Source organism: Gossypium hirsutum, chromosome D02 (assembly GCF_007990345.1).
Source record: "Gossypium hirsutum isolate 1008001.06 chromosome D02, Gossypium_hirsutum_v2.1, whole genome shotgun sequence".
NCBI classification, from domain to species: domain Eukaryota; kingdom Viridiplantae; phylum Streptophyta; class Magnoliopsida; order Malvales; family Malvaceae; genus Gossypium; species Gossypium hirsutum.
This window is the reverse complement of record NC_053438.1, coordinates 59979347-59999028: the sequence shown is the minus strand read 5'-3', so window position 1 is coordinate 59999028 and position 19682 is coordinate 59979347. Positions and strand designations below refer to the sequence as shown.

The following is a 19682-nucleotide window of genomic DNA, read 5'->3' as shown; positions in this document are numbered from 1 at the left end:
CCAAATGAGTTTTGTAATGGTTGGCTTGAAATAGGTACCAAAAAGGTCAATTTTTTACCAATAACAAATTCCGTGTCCCAACGTTGATCTCCCTTGTCGCAACGTCGGCCAACAGTTTGTGACGTCCTAACGTCAAGGTGTCCGACGTCATGTCATGACATACTATTTGGTGAAATCACGATGTCGAGAGATTGTCATCATGACGTCAGTCTTGTACTTTTCAAACTTTGCAATTTGATCCTTGTTCTGTCCTGGGTTGACATAAAAGTTTTCACAAGCTCGATTGAGGCTTAGTTTTGATTGTATATCCTATTATGCATGAAATTTTTTGCATGAAAAGAAAATTGTATAAACAAATCTTAGCTCTTTGATTACCTAATATTAAGTTGCATTATTGGAACGAGTCATAATACATAGTCTAAAGGAATCAAATTGACCAAATGTCTTAGTAGGTAGTCTATGTTGTCCATAGTCTAAGGAATCAAATAGAGCAATTGTATTGGTAGGTAATATAAGTTGTCCATAGTCCAAAGCAATCAAACTAAGCAATTGATTCAAATTGACTATTATGTTGTCTATAAGTCCAATTAGAGAGATAGTTTGTCTTGGATATTGAAGCGAACTACTAAAAATAGAGACATGGGTGTGATTATTTTAATTGACAATTAATCAGACTAAACTGAAGTAGAATTTGTCCTAAATTCATTTGTAGAATTATTAATTTGTGATGTTCATTAGGCAAACTTACCTCAGTCATGAAACCATGTGTATATAACTCATGTGCTTTGATATATTGAAAATATGTGCTCTTATCATGAAAGATACAATGGTGGCCATGAGATAAAATCAATCGGATTAAGTGAACAAATTAACATAGCGGATCAAGGATATCTTATGAGGGTAACACAGGCGTGACAATATCATCAGACAAAAACATGATGCATATTGATTTCGTAATGGTACATAATAGGGATATCAGTCAATTATGTAACACTTCTTATCTAATTCGGTAACATATCCAGATATGGAATGTCATATTAAAATTTTTCAAAACTTTTCATATCATTCAAACATTTAATTTATTATTGTTGGACTCAATTTCAACCTTTGAAATTTAATTTGTATTTTATATCAAAATTTATACATACATCCAATATCCGAGCTTATTTCATAGCTCTTAACGTTTAATTTTTATTCTCACTAATTCATCACAAATCCATATACACAACCTAAACAAATACTCCAAATCACATACAAATAACAACCAATCTAATTTACCAATTTCAAGTTTCTACTATTAATTTCATACATAATTATTTATCAAATATTTCATGGAATCAAGTATATATGTATTATGTTTCTATTTATCCCGAATGTTTCACCATTTACAAAACAACCCCTATACCTCAAAAATTATAGTTTTTACAAAACAATCCTTAAATTCAAATTTTACAATTTTTATTATTTAATACCTAAAATCCCAAATTTACACAGTTTTACAATTCAATCCCTAAAAACCATATATACTAATTCTACAATTCACTCCTAAATCTCATTTTGCACTATTTTACCAAACAGTTCCTTTTCCAAAAATTTCTAGATTTTACAATTTAGTCGCTACTATTAAAATTTTCAATTTTTCACAAGTTATTCCCTATTTTTTTTAACAATTAAATTTTAATATTTTATTTCAAAATTTAAATTTTCAAATCAAATAAATAATTCCTAAAAATATTGTTTTTAAAATCTTTACAATTTGGTCATTTTAATTTAAAACATGCTAATTTAAGTAAAATTTTTCTAATACTTTAGATATCATACTCTTATAGTCTTATCATAAAAATAAAAACTTTAATTTCTCTATTTAATTCATTGAGTTTGACATTATGCATTATTTTCAATTTAGTGCTTATTTAATTTTTTTAATCAAATTAATCACTTAAAATCATCCATCAAATTTTTCATAAAATCATTCACCATTCAGATAATACATGAACATAATAATTGCATCACTTAGAACATAGAAAATAATTATACACACTTAATTCTTACAATTTCACATCAAATAATACCTTCAAATAAACATAACAAAATAACTAGGACAGCTTACCCATGCTTTCTCTCACTTCTATTCTTCAAGCCTCAATGGTTGGTTTCATATGAAAGACACTCTTATATTAGAATTAGATGTGATATCTCACTTTAATTTCAAAGAATTTTAGGTTAGAAATAGGCTTGAACAAGAATTTCCTCCCTTTCAATAATTAATTAATTAATTAATTAATTAATTTTATCAAAGGTTCACATTTAATCACATGATTTTAATCCAATGGTTATGATTTCTCCCATCAAAATATCACACTTTTTTAAATTAAACATTAAAAATAATATTTAAGAACAAAATGGTCAAATTGCCCATTTAAATATCTTTTATCATATTTAAAACATAAGGGTAAAATAGTCATTTCACCTTTATTCTTCACTCATTTGTTTGACACATGGTATACTTATGTGTCTTGAGTAATTATTACTTATGTAGATAGTATCCATTCATGGTATAATTGCAATAAAGATTTCACCTTATAATTTTCACCACTTTTCAATCTAACCCATCTCTCACTTTTCCGATTATGCCTGTCAATTCATATTTGTGTCACATTCATAAAAAAATATTTCTTATTTTTTCCCCTTTTCTCTAAAATAGTGTGTTTGTACTTTTAGTTCATCTTTCACAAACGTCCAATTTAATTTTTACCAAAATTTCACTATTCATCCTTTCTTTTCCAATTTCAAATTTTGACTTTTTGGAAATTTTACTATTTATCTTTCGTAATACTAGTAGTAGTGACACTAAGATTTTTGGGGTGTTTCAAACTGACTCTGTGACTAAATAATTTTTAATTATAAACAAAGAGTTGGAACTTAATAACAAATTATTTAAGCCATAGTGATATATGTTTAGTTGGTCCCTTTGTTGACTCAATATAACTCTAAATCGATTGCATAATAAGAAATGGTTTAACTTATGGATGAAAATGATGAATGAGAAATAGATTCTATGAAATACACTTCACAGTAAATGCATTTTCTCAAGATGATAAGACATAACTTACAAATTAATTTAATTTCATATCGTGTTATTTAATTATATGAAATTAAATATTTGAGTCTAAAATGAGAATTAAATTAATTAGTTATTGTAGTTATATTTTAATAGGATAATTAGAAATTAGTTAACACATAAATTCTAATACAATCAATTCGCTAATATTTAAAAAAAATTGGGTTGTGTAAATTATGTAATTTAGTTAAGGGTTAAATATAAAATTAGTGCTCGAACTTCTCCACTTCTCCCAGATTGGTACCTATTGCTTTTTTGTCCCAGATTAAAATTCGAACCTTTTTTTCCATCCACTAGTTTGGTATTTGAGCCTAACGGCGTCAATTTTTTGTTGACATGGCAGCGCTGGCCATTTGTGTACTGCCACGTGTCACCCTATTTGACTGCAAATCAAAACCCTTTAATTATTTTTCCTTTCATTTTCCATAAAAATTATTCTTTTCATTATTTTTCTTTCATTTTTTGTTTAAAAATATTCTTGTCACCATATCTTCTATCTCTTTCATTTTTTCCTTTCACTATCTATTTCGTTTTCTACCTGACCTCTTCATCTTCTAGCTCGCGTCTATTCCTTTCATTTTTTTCTCTTTTTTCCTTTCAATATCTATATTATTTTATCTGTTCATTACCAAGAATCTTCAAAACAAAGAACCCAACATCTTCAAAAAAAACATACAAATAAGAACTAGAGAATCCAGCACATTCAAAGAACAAATACAAAACAAAGAACTTAATATATTCTCAAATTCAATCTTAGGCTCCATTTGATTTCCAATAAATCTTTTCCGTATTTCACAATGTTTTTTTGGCTTAAAATGATTAGAACAAAACTCCGGTAAGGAAAATCTTAAACACACGATTAGAACTCGAAAAGAAAAGAAGAAATAGGACAAGGCTCCAAGGCGTGTATCAAGGCACTATCTTTAAGGTTATATTCGCCCCCACTTATCTTCAGTGTGCAAATGAGTTCCAAGCAAATTAACCTCGAGGATACAATGAAGCCAATGACTATTTGCGTTTTGCACTGACGAGAATAGTCCACTATGCACTGAGTAATGTATAACAAAAACTCAATTTCTACAAAGAATTTCTGCAGTAATACTTTATAGAATAATCTAATAATATTAGAAAATGAAGGAAGAGAAGAAATAATATTAGAATTTGTTGATATATTTCCAAATGAAAACCCATTCCTATTTATAGGAATTTTCTTGTCTCTTCATAGAGACATCTTTCAATAGGTGTCTTTATGAATAAATAAATAATAATTATTATTCATTTAATTTTGTAACTATTCAAATAATATTTTTTGAATAATTATAATTCTTTTTAAAAAAAATCAAATGATATAACTTTTGACCAATGACCAAAAGATTTATCTTTTGATTAATTACACCCATTCATTTATAGTTATTGGGATACTATAAATATTTGAAAATGTTCCAACAAAACATATTACAAAACACGGGAAAAAATGTTTACTTTAGGAAAATGTCTTACCCTTTTTATTTTAATAAGACATTTTTGGGAAAGGAAGCTTTTCCCCTTCCCCTTCACCCTTCCCTTATCCTTGCCACCCCAATCTACTGCTTGCCATTATCTAGCAACGGTTCTTAACACTACTCACTAGTGTTCATCTTTGATTTTCACCATCTTTTCCTTTCGTTGTCAAAATCTACACTACACCACTAGTCAGCAACAACATTCATCTTCCTCTTTTGAAGTTAAGAACGAAAAGAAAAAAGTGATTATTTTTTTTGTACTTATTGGGGAAGGGCTATGATTTATTCCAGAAAAAAATGAAGCCTTTGGGAAACTGGCTCTGTTAATATTCTTTAAAAACCTAGCCTGGATTCCCAAATCTAGTAACAATGTAATAATGGGCAAAGCAATTATTGGAAATCATCCATATTTATAGAAAGTCAAAGATATGGGTATCAAAATCTGGGATTTAAGGCACCAAAAGTGGGATTGAGATTTGGCATAAGATAATTGCAATTTTGATCCTTGAATCTCAACTATAAATAGGCCTAACCATTTCTCTTCTTCATCATCCCAAATTTTCCATTCTCTACTTAAGGCATTGTTTTCTCTCTCTCTCTCTCTCTTTGTAAATTCTCACCTGTATTTTGGAGTGAAATATATTTGGTAGTGCCCGAGGACGTAGGCAAAATTTGCTGAACCTCATTAAATCCTTGTGTTCTTTATTGTATTATTTTGCATGAATTGTGAGTGTGATTGTAGTGATTTATTGTGCAATTAAATTACGAATGAGGGATATTCTAGCTAGGAAAGAGCTGGTACTTCAGCGATCCTTGTGATCCACCTCTCTTTCCTAGGAATTGAACTTAATGTGATTTTTTAGTACAATAATTATGCTCTTTTACACGCTTCGGCATAACAATTGGTATTAGAGCTAGATTCGTACTTGGGGAATACGATCGTTCACGGCACTGTTCACGTACAATAGTTGGGATTGAGGAGAAAAATGGAAAAGGCATCGTCATCATAAAGACTACTGTGACCAATGCAAAATTTGAAGTAGAGAAATTTGATGGGACCAATAATTTTGGTATGTGGCAATGTGAGATTCTGGATGTCTTATGTCAGCAAGAGCTGGATATAGCCCTTGAAGAAAAACCTGACAAGATGGATGACAAAGAGTGGGCCAAGATCAATAGACAGACATGTGGAACAATTCGCCTATGTTTGGCCAAAGAGCAGAAGTACTCTGTATGAGGGAGACATCAGCGAAGAAGTTATGGGATACACTAGAAGAAAAGTTTCTAATAAAAAGTCTAGAAAATAGGCTTTATATGAAAAAGAAAATTTATCGATTCATGTATGCACCCGGTATGTCGATGAATGACCGAGTGAACTCATTCAATAAAATTTTGGCAGACTTGCTAAATTTGGATGAGAAATTTGAAGATGAAGACAAGGCATTACCGTTGTTGAATTCTCTTCCTGATGAATATGATCATCTTACCACCACATTGCTTCATGGGAAGGATACAATCACATTTGATGCAGTCTGTAGTGCGTTGTATAGATCTAAGACTCGAAAGAAAGATAAAAAATATCACAGAGATACAACTACAGAAGTCTTAACAGTAAGAGGTCGTTCGCACAGCAACAAATCTGGTAGAATGAGTAAGTCCAAAGAAAGACCTGCCAAAGATAAATGTGCTTTTTGTCGTGAGAGGGCATTGGAAAAAGAATTGTCCTAAGTTACAAAAGAACAAGGCTATTTCTGATGCATGTGTAACGGAGCATGATGATGAGTCAGACTTTAGCTTGGTTGGTATGGCAATGGCGTGTCATACAGATGAGTGGATTTTGGATTCGGGATGTACTTACCACATGTGTCGTAATAAGGACTAGTTTTCTAGTCTTAAAGAACTAGCAGGTGGAGTTCTTTTTATGGGCAATGACAACGCTTGTAAGACAATGGGAGTAGGTACAATCCAATTGAAGAAACACTACGGCTTAATTCAAGTCTTGAAAAATGTTCGCTACATACCTAGCTTGAAGAAAAATCTCATCTCATTAGGGCTCCTACAATCTAAAGGGCTCACAATCACTTTGAGAGATGGATTACTAAAGGTAGTAGCTGGGGTATTGACGGTGATGAAAGGCACAAGAAGGAATAACTTGTACTATTTAAATGGAAGTACAATTATTGGATCAACATTAACAACATCTGCGAAAGATGCAGATTCAGAGGCTACCAGGTTATGGCATATACGATTGGGACATGCTGGTGAAAAAGCTTTGCAGAGTTTGGCGAAGCAAGGCTTGTTGAAAGGTGTAAATTCTTGCAAATTGGAATTTTGTGAACGTTGTGTTCTGGGCAAGTAGACGAGGATAAAATTTGGTTCAGCAATTCACAATACAAAAGGAATTCTGGACTACGTTCACAGTGATGTGTGGGGACCTACTAAAGTGGCTTCTTTGGGAGGTATGCACTATTTTGTTACTTTTGTTTATGATTATTCAAGAAAAGTATAAGTGTATCTAATGAAAAGGAAAAATGAAGTTTTGGATGCATTTTTGGAATGGAAGAAGATGGTGGAGACCCAGACTGGTCGAAAGGTCAAACGACTTCGATCAGACAATGGTACTAAGTACAAGAATGATCCATTTCTACTAGTATGTCAAGATGAGGTCATTGTGCGACACTTCACTGTTCAAGGTACACCACAATAGAATGGGGTGGCAGAACGTATGAATCGGACTATACCGGAGAAATTTTGATGTAAGTTGTCTAATGCTGGATTGGGCAAGGAATTTTGGGCTGGGGCAGTTACATATGCGTGCCATCTAATTAACTGGTTGTCATCAGCTGCAATAAATAGAAAAACTCCTATGGAGAGGTGGGCTGGTAAACCTGCTACTGATTATGATTCTTTACATGTTTTTGGTTCCACTGCATATATTATCATGTAAAAGAATCTAAGTTAGACCCAAGAGTAAAGAAAGCATTATTCATGGGTATAACTGGTGGAGTAAAAGGATACCGACTCTGGTGTCCTGATACAAGGAAGATTGTTTTCAGTAGAGATGTGACTTTTGATGAATCAACCATGATGAAGAACAAGGATTCACAAAAGGATAACAAAACCAGTGGCACTTTGCAGCAGGTGGAGGTTGAAAAGGTTAATGATGATCCAGCTAATATTAAAGGAACAGATGATGATGAAGTTTCGACCCAAGAACTTCTATAGCAACACGATTCAATTGCATATAGGAGGCCAAGAAGAGAGATTCGTATGCTTGCTCGCTTTGATGATATGGTGGCCTATACACTTCCAATTGTAGATGATGGTGTTCCTTCTACTTACACAGAAGCAAGAAGTAACCCTGATGGTGTAAAGTGGAAGCAAGCTATGAATGAAGAAATACAGTCTCTTCATAAAAAAAGGACTTGGGAGTTGGTGACACTACCCAAAGGAAAGAAGGCAATTGGATGCAAATAGGTATATGCAAAGAAGGAAGGATTTCCTGGTAAAAATGAAGTTCGATACAAGGCTAGATTGGTAGCAAAGGGTTACGCTCAGAAAGAAGGAATAGACTACAATGAAGTGTTTTCTCCAAGTGTGAAGCGTTCGTCTATTCGAATTTTACTAGCATTGGTTGTGCAATATGATCTTGAACTAGATCAGCTCGATGTGAAGACCGCATTTTTACATGGTGATTTAGAAGAGGAAATCTATATGACTCAGCCTGATGGATTCAAGGCTGCTGATAAAGAAAATTGAGTTTGCAAACTGACAAAGTCGCTTTATGGATTGAAACAATCGAGGGAGTGGTACAAGCGATTTGATCAGTTTATGAAAGCTAGGCAAGTTTAACAATTGAAGAAGGCACTATCAAGTGTTGTTGACAAAGGCAGAAAGAATTGTGTGAAAATAAGATTATTCAAATCAAATCTTCAAGGTGGAGATTATTGGAAATCATCCATATTTATAGAAAGTCAAAGATATGGGTATCAGAAAGATATGGGTATTAGAAAGATATGGGTATCAAAATCTGGGATTTAAGGCACCAAAAGTGGGATTGAGATTTGCCATAAGATAATTGCAATTTTGATCCCTGAACCTCAACTATAAATAGGCCTAACCATTTCTCTTCTTCTTCATCCCAAATTTTCCATTCTCTACTTAAGGCATTCTTTTCTTTCTCTCTCTCTCTTTATAAATTCTCACTTGTATTTTGGAGTGAAATATATTTGGTAGTGCCCGAGGACGTATGCAAAATTTGTTGAACATCTTTAAATTCTTGTGTTCTTTATTGTATTATTTTGCATGAATTGTGAGTGTGATTGTAGTGATTTATTGTGCTATTAAATTACGATTGAAGGATATTTTGGTTAGGAAAGACATGGTGCCTTAATTCAAAGCTAGAACCATTACTCAATACTGAGTGCACAGTCTATTAGTTGGCTTGCTATAACAGATATTAAGATGAACATTCTGTTAAAAAACAAAATAAACAAACAAAAAAACCAACTTAGTGTTGTTGCATGTAGATATTGTAGATATAAAAGTGATCTCATTACAACAAGCTTCTTCCATTCCTTGTAGTTTCTGTGAGTGTTTGACCTGATATCTCTTTTGTTTTATTGTATGTATTTAGCCCAAATAAAGGAAGTTGTTCTTAATGGTGTTTCACTTGAAAATGATAAAAGAGAAAAATTTAACAAAATTGAACAAGTACAATATAGTAGTTCTTGGTGTCTGGTTTGTTCTTGTAACCATATAAACATTTATGCTAAATTGTATCATCCTCATTCCTTTTGGTTGTTCTTTTCTAATTACTATAAGCTAATTTGCAGTAATTGGAGAGGTTGTCTCACAAATTTAGTGTTTGCATAATTGATAAGAAAGAAATTGATGGTTTGCCTGCAATTACTCTTGGGCTAGCAGCTCAAACAACAGTGTCCAAGGTATTATTTTCCAAATTTTAGCACGTGTTTGCATTTATTAATGGTCTCTCATTGTCAAGTCTAGTGCTATTTTTGTTTTCTGTCATGTAATAAATGCTCTCTCTCTGTACTATCCTAAGGGCATGAAAATGGACCATGGATGATTACATTGGATGCTCCAAGTTGAATTTCTGTTATGCAACATACTCGTAATCGTGCCTTGCGTGAGGAAGTCTACCGTGCTTATATAACTCGGGCATCAACTAGTGATTTGGATAATGCACCAATCATCAACGAGATATTGAAACTTCAGACGAAAAAGGCTAAGCTTCTCAATTACAATAATTATGCTAAGGTATGAATCTAGAGTATCTGCTAGACTGCATATACCAATCTGTAGTTTTGCTTTTCACACTTAAACTAGATACCCCTTTATGCTTTTCTTAAGTGTAAAATGCAGGTATATCATAGATTATGCTATAGGCAAAAAAATCTGTGCAGGTGGTTTACTGATGAATCCGATTTTGGAGTCCATGAAAAACCCAACAAGCAGGTAGCTTCAAGGAGATTACTTTTTAGGGTTTTATGATGGGAAAGTCCCCCAGTTATTATCAGCTTGTTGTGTTACTAGGAATATGTTACTCCATTTGTAATTAATACTTTACTAGGATAGGATATTTAAAACAATGGTCTAAAAGTGGAGATGTTCGGATCGACCAGAAAATGCCATGGATGGCGGCGACTCATGGCAGCAACAGCTAGGGTTAGAAGAAGAAAAATAGGAAGAAGAAGAAGAAGAAGAGATAGAAAGGAGAAAATGTAACAACAAAATGAAAAAAGAATGGAATCGTGAAATTGTGATTTGTTTTAGATGAAAGAAAAAATTTATTTTTTTAAAGGAAAAATAATTAAAAATTCAAGAATACTAAAAGGAAAAAATATTAAAGAGGTCTAGTGTGTAGTAAAAAAGCGTGACACATGGTAACGAGTGAATGGCCAGCGCTGCCACGTCAGCACAAAATTGATACCTTTAGGTTCAAGTACCAAACTAGTGGACAGAAAAAAAGTTCAGGTACCAATCTGGGACAAAAAACCATAGGTACCAATCTGGGAGAAGTTGACAAGCTTGGGTACAAATTTTATATTTAACCCTTTAATTCATTAATTAATCTAATTAACTGTGAAAAGTAAATATTTTAAATTAGAAAAGTGGATTATTAAATTAAATAATTATGAGTTTGATTTATTTTATTTTAAAATTGGTCCACACATATAATTGTATCTAATATATGAAGGATAAACTACACTAATAGTCACTTAACTATGAGTAAACTTCTTTTTTGGTCACCCAACTATGAAAAGTTACAAAATAGTCACCCAACCATTCAATTTTGTCTTTTTTGGTCACCAGCTGGCTAACCATGGCAACTTTTAAAATTGGCATAATGGCAACTTTAACCCTCAAGGTTTATAAATTATATTAATGTAGTCTTGATTCTAAAAAATTTTAACCCTCAACATTTATAGATTGTGTAATTTGGTCTTTTTTTTGTTGCAATTTTTGCTCTGTTTTTTGTGACATTTAGGGTTAATTTTAAAAGAATAAGAAAAAATGGAAATTATTATTTTGAACTTTTGGGTGTTTCCATTTTTTTTTGTATATTTTCAACTAAATTTAGCTAATAAATTTATTTTTTTAGATTTTTAGGTGAAAGGGTCACAAAGATAGAAAAACTGCAAAAAGCACTAAATTACATAATATGTAAATGTTGAGGGCTAAATTTTCTATTATGTCAATTTTAAAAGTTGCCATTGTTAACCAATGGGTGACAAAAAAAAGGCAAAATTGAATAGTTGGGTGACCATTTAGTAACTTTTCATAGTTGGGTGACCAAAAAATAAATTTACTAATAGTTTGGTGACTATTTTGTAATTTTTTTATAGTTGGGTGACTACTAGTGTAGTTTAACCAGAAATAAAAATTCCAAAAGCCTAATTTGGTCATGTGTGCCACAACACACAAGTAGTTCTTATCTTTTTGTGCCACCCCTTTATGCAGAGTTCTAGTAGAACCTCTATTTTCTATTAAAATATTATTTTTTCCTCTTTCATCCTTTTATATTATAACTCTTGTGAATATTTCTCTACACATAGAAATTATGGGGTACTGAAATTAAAAGGAAATCATGGGAAAATTTTGCTGAAATTAAGTGAAAAATTTATCTAAGTTATTCTCTTGAACTCAAATAATTCTAAATTTTTTTCTTATTTAAAATTTGTGAGATTATAATTGCGTTCTCCTTGACAAATATAATTCAAATTTGAAATTTTAATTTTAAATTTTGGATATCCACCCAAAGAGAAACTCGACTACACCCTTTCAAAAGTCTCGGTCTTCATCATGTGTTTAGTTTTTTTAGTTAGAGTCCACTTTCGAGAATAGTGCAAATGATCATTCAACTATAAGTTTTAGCCTATCTTCCTAGCTTAGAAACACATATACTTTGTTTGATCAAAATTATTACTTTAGATATCACGACAAATGTCATATTTTATGAAAAAAATTAAAATTTCATTGCGTAAATAAGCTATTTTCCATACCTATTTTTATAATAGAAGGATTATTGGACCAAGAAGAGCTTCTTTGGAAACAAAAATTAAGAAGCAAATGACTGGAATAAGGTGACTGTAATACAAGATATTTTTCGCAATTTCACATTGATGAAAAGGAAACAAATCGTATCTCAACATCAAAGCTTTGTCATGGGAACTCGTGTAATGGTTATGAACTTCTCCAAACTAAGACTTATTCTTTCTTCCAACAACTTTATACAAACAATGGGCTACTACAAGACTATTTCTATTACATGGGCTTTTTCTAATAATGGAGCTTGTTGATTATAAAATGCTAAATATAAAAGGCACTAATGATAAGATAATGAAGGTGTTGGAAAAAATGGATTTTTGGATGCTTTGAGGCATATTCTCGATTTGTCAATGTGGAGATATGAATCATAAAATTATGGTTTTATATTTTATCTCATGAGAACTTTACAATAGTATATCATATGGTCAAAATGGTTGAGTGATGAATAAGAAATTAATGTTCAAAGTAAGCCACTTGTGAATTATGTTGAGGAAAAAGGAAAGCTTAGTTCTGCATTGGTTAGATATCAAGTGTGGAAAATGTTTATATATATGAACCAACTTGGTAGCCATTGAATGACTAAACTAATGCTCTCCCTCGCGCGCAGGGGGTGTAAATCCATATCTGCTGGGGTTGGGAGAGCACCCGTACGACGTGGGAGACAGAAAATGTTCAGATCGGTCGGGCCCTTCTAGGCCTGCGCATATATACGTAATTTTATTTTTCCTCAGCAGAGCTTATCTCTTCAAATTTTGTTTGGAATTAAAAGGACAAATATTAAATTGAGTTTAATGCCTCCTTTAATTCAGACATTAATTTGGGTTTTTAATGAGTCCTTAATTCACGGATGTTAATGGCTCCATTAGTCAAAATTTCCAAAAGTTCTTTCATTTTGAATGTTTTATTTAAACCAAAATAATCTGTAGTAGAAAAACACACTCTATTTTTTTCTCTACTTTCCTACAAAAATTTTGAGGTCTTTTCCCTACATATTTCGAACTTGTTTTCGGAGATAGAAGAAAACTAGGCTACAGTTCGTTGATCACTGCAGTCGTGCTACTGTCGTGCTCATCTTGTTGTTGTATCCTGGGAGAATTCAACCAACATTTCTCCAACACCAAAGGAGCGGTCGAATCTATCTTAAAGAAACTGTGAAAACCGGCCTCAACTACCAGTCAGATTTCTGCCTACCTACGAGTACAAAATTTCGATCCTCTTTTATTTCCAATTTCTGTTTTTTTCTATTTTTATATACCTATATCTATATTGTTCTAATTAGATCTTGTGATTTAAATCAATATTTTACATTACTATTTATTTCACTAACGTATTTGCAATAGAAGGCTCTCTTCAATATGGCTCTAATTAAGGCATTATGATGTGATGGTTTTCCTGCATCATTTTTATCTAAATTAATTGCATACAATTGAAAACTCAGTGTGCTAGAGGATCAAAGGCATTCTCACTGGTAATAACTTAAGCCCATCTCTCAATAAGATTTTACTAGTTTTGATTACCACAATACCTAGCCCAAAGTCTCCTACATAGTTTTAGCCCCTTAGTTTATGTATTGTGCTATACAATATTGTGACTTAACTCATTGTTGATAATTTGAAGATCATCTTTCGCATGTTGATTGCACCAAACTAGGCTAGCTTCGAGATGACTGCTAAAATTAGCAAAAATGAGCTTGTTATCGTGCAAGTGTACACAATCACAACAAGTAATAAAGTGACTGCTAAAATAAAAGGAATGACAGAAATGTGCAAGTATGTTCTGTTGCAAATTATCAAGTTGTCGTGAATTTATTCATAACAACATAAACATTAGTTTAATAATTCTAAGTTAAGAAATGTAAATAATCTAGCACAATTATGTCATCTTGATTAAAATCATCTTTTGAAATCGTGCATTGGAACTTTTATTTTATTTTTATTTATTTTACTTTGTTAAAATCCTAGTTTTTCATCACCTCTTCAAATCAAAATATTTTTCTTCACCAAAGTGTTTTTAAAATTGCATTCATAAATAATTCTTTTCATAATCCCTGTGGGTACGATAACTCGACATATACTTGTCACTTTATTACTTGTTGCGATTGTGTACACTTGCACATTTCCGTCATTCCTTAATTTTAGCAGTCATCTCGAAGCTGATTTTTGCTAAAAATCATCAATCATCTCAAAGCTAGCCTAGTTTGGTGCAATCAACATTCAAAAAATGATCTTCAAATTATCAACAATGAATTAAGTCACAATATTGTATAGCACAATACATAAACTAAAGGGCTAAAACTATGTAGGAGACTTTGGGCTAGGTATTGTGGTAATCAAAATTAGTGAAATCTTATTGGGAGATAGGCTTAAGTTATTACCAGTGAAAATACCTTTGATCCTGTCGCACACTGAGTTTTCAATTGTATACAATTAGAGCATGTTTGGCTGGGGGAATAGGAATGCATTCCCCCTATTCGGTGGGCCCACCACCAAACCAACATTTGGTTGGCTGTAATGCCATTACAACCTGATTCCATTCAGGCCCTATTACATGAAAAGGCTGTAATAGCCATTCCTTGCCCACATATCCGGTTGGCTATTCCATTAATCTCTCTTTTCCATTTTCCAATTTCTGCCCTCCTTCATCTTCTCCTTCACTTTCTTGCCATATTTCAGATTTTCTCATTCATCTACTCCCACAGATCTATAACTTTCTCTCCTTCTGTTCCCATATTTCAAGTAATTTTTTCCTTCTTTGATTTTTCCATTCTTTTTAATGTTTCTCTTCTGTGTTTTTTGTCGCTTTTGCAGCCATGGTTCTCGAGGTAAGCTATTCAATTGGATTCCTCTTTTGATCTCCTTCTTCTAAATCATCAATTATTTTAGTATTTTCTTCTTCTTTTTTCGTTACTCAAAATGGTTTTGTTAATTTTTCTTCTTTGGTTTTCAATTTTCAAATCGATCAATTAGGCTACCATGATATGCATTGATAAGTCGGAATGGATGCGAAATGGCGATTATTCTCTGTCTCGATTTCAAGCCCAGTTGATGCTGCTAGTCTTATCTATGGAGCTAAAACCCAGGTAAAATATTTGCCTTTTAATGGAATGTAAAATTATGGGAATTTGATTTCGTTTAATGAATTAATGACAGTCTAATTCGAAGAATATGGTGGGGATTTTGACTATGGCGGGAAAAAGGGTACGTGTATTGGCTACTCCTACTAGTGAACTTGGAAAAATCTTGTCTTGCATGTATGGTACTTATTTTTCAGTCATGTTTGGAGACTATTAGAACCTTAGAGACAAACCCAAAAGGATTAGTCTTTATGAACTTATAACGGACATGGAGGATACTTTATTTCCTTTTAATAAGAAAAATTGACGTATATGTTGAAGGAAAACAACATTGATAGTTTTACGGCTTGTTATTTGGATCATACGAGTACTTTACTTTAACTAACTTTAGCAAATCTGTACCATGACCTATGTAAAGCATGCAGTTCTGTGAGAAATCCATGTTTGATAACCTCTATGAAAGACGAGCAGCTTTTTTATTAGAGTTTAGAAATAGAGAACTTGTCATTGCTGTTGGGTTTCAGGAGTTATATTTAGTGTAGCTTGTCATTTTTATGCAAAAGTAGCATGTAATTAATGAGTAATCTATGATATTTTATTTACATATTTCTGAATTAAAGGTCATCTTCCTTCCACTCTATTAGCTATGTCATCATCGTTACCTTCTTATTCTCTATGTACGTTTCAATGCATACAGGTCTTGAAATGGGGGGTGAGATGAACCTAGCAGCTGGAATTCAGATTGCTTAGTTGGCTCTAAAGCATCGCCAAAACAAAAATTAGCAGCAAATGATTATAGTTTTTGCTGGAAGGTATGTTATATTGGCCGTTGATTTGCTGGAAGGTATGCAACCATAAAGTACTTTTGAAAGATTAAGTTGTAGTTTACTGGAGAAATTCAATGCATTTACTTTTATTGATCTGTTTATGCTTTTTTTTTGTTGAAAAACCAATGATGATGAGTAATGGATGTTTGGTTCTGGAACATCTTATTTGAAGAAATTGTAATGACAATTGAAGAGGATGTGAGAGGAGACATTGATGTGATAATTTTGCAATTATATATTTGTCATTGAACGATATTTGACTATGATCTTAAGTTTTGGTGCTAAATCGTCATTGGTACAACAGTCTAATAGATTTCTACTTCAAATTAGATTGTGTTCCTAATTTCGATTGTGTGTCCCTTTTAGAAGGAAATTTGATTAAAAGCATAGAACATATGTGCAGACCTTAAGAGAAAATTGCAAAATTTTACTACTGTGTACTCCTTTGGCCTCAAAGCAGATGGTTAAAATGCTTAAAACCCCTACAGTTTAATCCTTGAAATTGATGAACTTATAGTTTTCCTTTGAAATGATTGGAAAGTGCTAGATGTGGTGCAGGGACTCGTAGCTTCAGCAATGGTGTTTGCTATACAAATATATGTTGTTGATAGAGGAGGCCCTTTGTTTGTCTCAATGTATTTTCCTCTGTAAACCTTACTTGCGGCTTTAATAGCTGCTGTTACATTGGGTGAAGAATTCTAAAGGAGGGTAAGCCTTAACTTTTAACCCATACATTGTTGCCTACAATCATACTTTGCAGGGTTGGAGTGACATTGAATATAGCTTGCAAAATATGTGAAACTTGCAGGGTAGTAGGAGCAGCATTGATAATAGCTGGATTGTATCTGGTTGTCCTAGGAAAAAGTGAAGAGAGCAAGTATCTGTCTAAAAATGAACCAATTTATTCAGTGTCTAAAAATAATGCCATGGAATCCACCTTCATTTGGCCATTGCTGGGAAATAAATTGCAAAGCTGAGGCAAATGGATGAATTTTCATATAAACTCCATGGCAAAGTCAGTCATCCAATCCACACTAATGACATTTGAAGCAGCTTGCTGCTATTGAAATTGAAGGACAACAAACGTGAATGATGGAGTTTCCAACAATTGAAATGGGAAAAAGAAAAGTTGAATTGTTTTGATCAACATGCATCATGGATGACATATGAAATCATTTTTTATTATTAATTCTGAATGGAACACAGAGGGTGCCTTCACTGAGTTCTAACAGCATGCTTATGTATTTATTTATGTTTATTTGACCCTGTTGGTTTGGATCATCATTTTGTGAAGAAATTCAATGGTAATGTTGTAACTTTTTGATGGTGTAAAATTTTATAACATATGGATTATGACATATAAATTAATGAAATCATGTAACCTTTTGTTAATATATGAATATTATATTTATGCAAAATATAATTCTCAAGTTATTTATTACTTCTAATATTGTTTTTTGCAGAATAATTAAATTATTTCATTCACTAATGATATTTTAGTACATTAAATATGTATTGCGATTTAAAAATAATAAATGAGATTATATATTATTTTTATATTATTATATATTATGATTTTAGTAATTCATATAAGAATAATTATTTTAAGAATTTTATTAAATTATATTTTTTTATTAAATTGTATTTAATAATAATTATGTTAAAATATGATTAAATTATTTATTATTTATATTAATAATTTTATAAAAATTTAATAACAATAATAATAATCATCTACCTAAAAAAATTCTACTAAAGGTATTCTAGTCATTTTAGTTTTTTTCCTTATGCTATTACAACATCATTCCATTCAACCAAACACAAGAATACTATTACAGTTCTATTCCATTCCATTCAACCAAACAATTGAATTACTATTACAGCTCTATTCCATTACAGTTCTATTCCATTACAGCGAACCAAACGTGTCCTTAATTTTGAAAAAAATAATGCAAGAAAACCATCACATCATAATGCCTTAATTGGAGCCATATTGAAGAAAGCCTTTTGTTGAAAATACGATAGTGAAATAAACAGTAATGTAAAATATTAGTTTAAATCACAAGATCTAACCAGAACAATATAGATATAGATATATAAAAATTGAAAAAAAAAAGAAATTGGAAATAAAACTGGATCGAAATTTTGTACTTGTAGGTAGGCAAAAATCTGACTGGTAGTCGAATGTCTCCCAAGATACAACAACGAGATGAGAACGACAGTAGCACGGCTGCAGTGATCAACGACTTGTAGCCTAGTTTTCTTCTATCACCGAAAACAAGTTCGAAATATCTGGGGAAAAGACCTCTAAATGTTTGTAGGAAAATAGAGAAAAAATTAGTGTGTGTTTTTCTCCTAGAGATTATTTTGGTTTCAATAAAATATTCAAAATAAAATATTCATAACAACAACAATAAAATTAAAAGGATAAGGAATAAGAATCAAATCTGATGTTTCTCCGAGGCTTGACTAGTTTGCTCCACTCTTCCTTCTCCGATTGTTCGTGTTGAACCGAGGCTTCCACGAACACTTGAACACTGCTCCAAATGGTGATTGAATGATTCTTTTTCAAGATGCGAAATCGGCAAGGGAATGGGGAAGACAATGAAGAACAATGAAGAGAGAAAAGTAAGAGAGAAGTGAAGAATAAATTGTTTTAGATGTGTTTGAAGTGAGCAGCCAAAGGGGTATTTATAGGTTGAGATGGCTGCAAAAATTAGCAAAAATCAGCAGCTATAGAGTCCCCCCATGGCCGGCCGCACATGTGGCAAGTTTGAAGGTTTCAAACCTGTTATTTTAAGGTAGGGCAAATCTAGAAAGGCATAAATAGTGGAAGGCTTTGGATGCAAATTCAAGGAGTCTTCAAGGGCTATTTTGCAAGTCAAATAATCAGCCAAACAAACTGATTGGGTCAGCATGTGGGACGGTTTTGGGCTGCCCAGTGCTCGGTTGGATTAGTTTGACTAATTAATTAATAATAATTTATTTAACCCAAATTAAATTGGATTAAAATTAAAATTAATTATATTATGAATTAATACACATAATTTGGACTATCTTTAGCTGAAAAATTGATTTGCCTCGACGCTTCAAAAATCGCTTCTCGGTTTTGCGCTTCTAGCAGTGTTTGCCGAGCCAATTTTTGCCATTTTGGCAAATCTGTCAAAAATGATCAAAATTTATTATAAAATTAATTAAAATTCAACATGTTAATAATTTAAGTACATTTTTATTTTTTATAATAATTATATATTTTTCGGCAAAAATTTTACCGAAACTGCATGAATTTGAGTTAAAAAGGGCATAAAAAATTGTGTATATTTTCGTGTTTTCACACCCCTAAACTTAATTCATTACTCGTCCTAAGTAATGCACAAATTGAAAAGAATTTTTTAGAAACACCTTTGAAAATTTCCTTCAGAACAACATTCTTCCCAAAATTATAAATTTGATATACTCATACTCAAGAACAAGAATTTTGAGATTTATGCTACTTAAATATACATATCATTCAAACTAATCTCAATTATTATTATGATAGCAAAAAGAGACTAAATGTTTCCTAATAAAGACATGTTAAATTCCTA

The 19682-nt window shown here is 32.0% G+C and overlaps 2 long non-coding RNA genes across 2 annotated transcripts; both read left to right on the top strand.

The window, feature by feature from the left end:
• The first annotated feature begins 14776 nt into the window (after nt 1-14776).
• Nucleotides 14777-15483, top strand: LOC121214745 (uncharacterized). The gene is made up of 3 exons (XR_005910481.1): nt 14777-15016; nt 15162-15274; nt 15345-15483. It is a non-coding gene; the product is annotated as an uncharacterized lncRNA (long non-coding RNA).
• A 292-nt stretch (nt 15484-15775) lies between these two features.
• Nucleotides 15776-17414, top strand: LOC121214744 (uncharacterized). The gene is made up of 2 exons (XR_005910480.1): nt 15776-16112; nt 16654-17414. It is a non-coding gene; the product is annotated as an uncharacterized lncRNA (long non-coding RNA).
• Nucleotides 17415-19682: the final 2268 nt, after the last annotated feature.